Source organism: Cetorhinus maximus, unplaced genomic scaffold (genome assembly GCF_964194155.1).
Source record: "Cetorhinus maximus unplaced genomic scaffold, sCetMax3.hap1.1 HAP1_SCAFFOLD_456, whole genome shotgun sequence".
NCBI classification, from domain to species: Eukaryota; Metazoa; Chordata; class Chondrichthyes; order Lamniformes; family Cetorhinidae; genus Cetorhinus; species Cetorhinus maximus.
Window position 1 is genome coordinate 2,626 of NW_027596400.1, and position 3,643 is coordinate 6,268.

A 3,643-nucleotide genomic window follows, 5' to 3' on the forward strand; every position below is an offset into this window, starting at 1 on the left:
GATAGGGTCCAGATGAGGTTCACGAGAACGATCGCAGGAATGAAAGGCTTAACATATGAGGAACGTTTGATAACTCTGGGTCTGTACTCGATGGAGTTTAGAAGGATGAGGAGGGATCTGATTGAAACTTACAGAATACTGAAAGGCCTGGATAGAGTGGACGTGGGGAAGATGTTTCCATTTGTAGGAGAGACTAGGACCCGAGGGCACGGCCTCAGAGTAAAGGGAAGACCTTTTATAACAGAGATGAGGAAAACCTCTTTAGCCAGAGAGTGGTGAATCTATGGAATTCATTGCCACAGAAGGCTGTGGAGGCCAGGTCATTGAATGTATTTACGACCGAGATAGATGGGTTCTTGATTGGTAAGGGGATCAAAGGTTACGGGGAGAAGGCGGGAGAATGGGGTTGAGAAACTTATCAGCCATGATTGAATGGCGGAGCAGACTCGATGGGCCGAATGGCCTAATTTCTCCTCCTATATATTATGGTCTAATGGTCTAAAACATTCCAGCATTAAGGAAACATTCTGAAGCTTAATTTTTACTTGGGGTTTGTTTTAAAGATCACAGCCACTATCTTATGAAAACTGTTCATTGTGCATAAACATGTTCTGACCGGGCAACACACTCTGATCAAATAAAGCCTGTGAACAGGCCGCGGTCAAAGGCTGCAGCGCACTAACAGGGGAGATGGGAAAGGGCTGTTCAATATTACAGTTAGGCAGTGAAACTGCTGCAAAATACATTATGCAAATTACAGTAAATAAAACTATGAGGGTCGGTTATAATAAAAATGCGAGTTGAACCCACCTAATATAATTCTGCAAGTGTTCCTGGCCTCTTCTTATTGAGTGTTGTGTTTTGTTATGATCTTTCAAGAATGTCCCTGTGATCCTCATTGTGGAAACTGAATTATTGTTTCTCGTTATCGGTGCGAGAGGGCCCTCTGGTGGGGGCTTAATGGAACTCTCAGTGAGGGTTTCTGTACGGGATCCGCTATCTCTCTGCAGCAAAGTGGGCTTCATAGCACAGAAATACACGGCGCTGTCGGCAACAATTATCCTTGCGATATTTAGAGGAAACGTTTTGTTTCCATTGTGCAAATTAGCAGAGAACCTGTCTAGCAAGATTGGAGAACTCCCTTCATTCCCCAAGATTTATATCTTCCGTAAATATCTCGGAACTTCCCCGCAACACTGAACATACCGGAACAGAGTGGGGGCAGGGTAGTTTGCCGAGTACCTACAGTCCAGAATAATGTTCTGTCTTTCCCGAATCGTTAATTCGGACGGATCCTGTCACACTGGATCATCACTATTTGTTGTTGTAACACAAATCCAGAATAGTTCAAAACTCAGAGAGTAAAGAGAGCGCATGGGTAACACACTGACTATTTAAACATGAATTCACCAGGCAGTAAGGTCAGTATCATCAGGAAGAAACACGGGGGAATTCATACTGTCTGGGTTAGAGTTCGACAGAAAATAACAGATTGTTCTAAATATTTTCACCCGTCTAGTCGGATCTTAAAGCGTAACGCAGGTCCGAAAGGGGCAGCACCTAGTGGGAAACTGAGGGCCTTTCCTCAGGGACACGATTGGCTGTTCTGTCAGAAGTGATGAGAGTTTCGCACCAATCATTGAGAGTTGTAAAGAATGATAATGTCCGATGGGATCTCTTTCACTTTCAGGCGTTCTTAGTGCCTCTGTCTCGGTCTCTTTGTCTCTGTCTCGGTGTCTGTCACTATCAGCCGTTCGCTCTGCCGCTCTTTTCGGTTTTCCATGAAAGTGCAGAGTTTAGAGAATCGAACTTGCCTCAGAATCTCATTCCAACGAGTTCTCCATGCAAAGCCCCCGTTAATAATAGCAAAAATTCGTTCCTCAGCTCACAGGAAAGTTTGAAATAACAGCAGTTACACTTGAAATGCTAATGTGACAGGCGGGAATGATGACAAAATCTTTTCCCACTGCATGTGGCAAGGTAACCAGGAGCTCGAATCTGCAACGTTTCATGTTGATTTGCATCCACTTCTTTCGTTATATATGTTTTGGACGTTAAAATAAACGCAAGAAAGTATCAAGGTATAAAATGAAGGTTGCATGAATGCCATGTATATATTTATCTAATTGAAGTACGTAATACTCATGTTAATAAGAATCGGCATGTGACATAATTGTATCGCTTGTGAGAATTCAGTGATTTCCGAGGCAGTGCTGGCAGACCTCTTTTTTTCCAAATATCGCTTCCTTTCCACCAACCAATACAAACTGGCATTTATATTCACAAAATTAGTTTCTAAAAATCATCTTTCAGTTTTATGCTCGTTAATATTCTATCCTCCACTTAACATTGAGCATTTTCAAATATTGCATAAGCACGAATGAGCTTAATACCTCAAGTTTACATTTTCGCATTAAATACGCTTCTCACTTTAATTTAAAAATTGCAATTGGTTGGAATTTTGTGAAATTGTTGAAGATCTACTTATAGAATAGAACATTCTGCTCCCATGCCCCTATCTACGTTCACCGGAGAGCTTAATACCAGATCAGTGGTGATCAGGTTTATAGTTATTGAAGCAAATCTGCAAATACTTTCCTGAGTCTAGGATTAGCAATGAGGGGTTTCAGTTTCTATCGCTGTGTTAGTAATGAAGTAATTTCCTCACACATGTCCGGCCGCTGTGCTGTGCTGATGAATCCCATAATTAAACAAAATGTGATAAAAAAAATGTTAAATCAATTCACCCTGTCTATGTGAACATCCCTTGCACCTTACATTCCTCCGGATTAAGTTCCACCAATCGTATGGCATATATTCTGTCATCTCGGGTATTTAAGTCCATTCATGTCCATTCTGCTGTTCGGTAACCCTGGGTGCCTTATCCGTTAATCAGCCTGGGGCATTGCTCACCTCAGTCACCTCCACCACAAGGAGCGGTCTCTATCTCTTTTCTCTGGCCAAGATTTTAACGACTGGGTCTCAGAGGGTAAAATGGTTTCTCTGAACCAATTACAAGAACAAGATATGCCTCCCCCGCCAGAGTGAAAAGACACCAACCGCTTTTTGACATTTCGAAATGAAAACCAGTTCGAATATCAGGCGTGTCTGTGAGAGACAGGTCAGCCGCCTGATTGTTAGATGCTGAAGAACAGGCATATAAGATGCAGCCGCCTTTGCCAGTAGCTGGCAAATTGAGATATCGATTGCCGACTTGATCATCGATTCAGGTAGAAATGCGATAATTGGCATCACTGGGAGCCAATATCCTCCAATGGAGATATTTGCCTATTTTTACTTTAATTTGGCGCTCTCTGTGACAGCAATAACAACCCTGCTGTACAAAAGCCTGACCCCGGGGAAGGCTCACTCTGCTTTAAAAAGGTCAACCATGACATTATTGTTAACAATACATGTGGCCATTAGGTTAGACAATGAGGATTTACACATATCATTGTCCACTTCAGCATATTGATGATATTGTATTGCAGAAACATATCATTCTGTCCATTGGTTTCTGCTGATTCTTAAGCTCACATGAACCTCTCCCAACACGACCTGATCTAATACTATCAGCGTTTTTTTATTTATTTTACCCTTTGGCCTTTATTTAGCTTCCAGTTAAATACATCTAATGTTATTG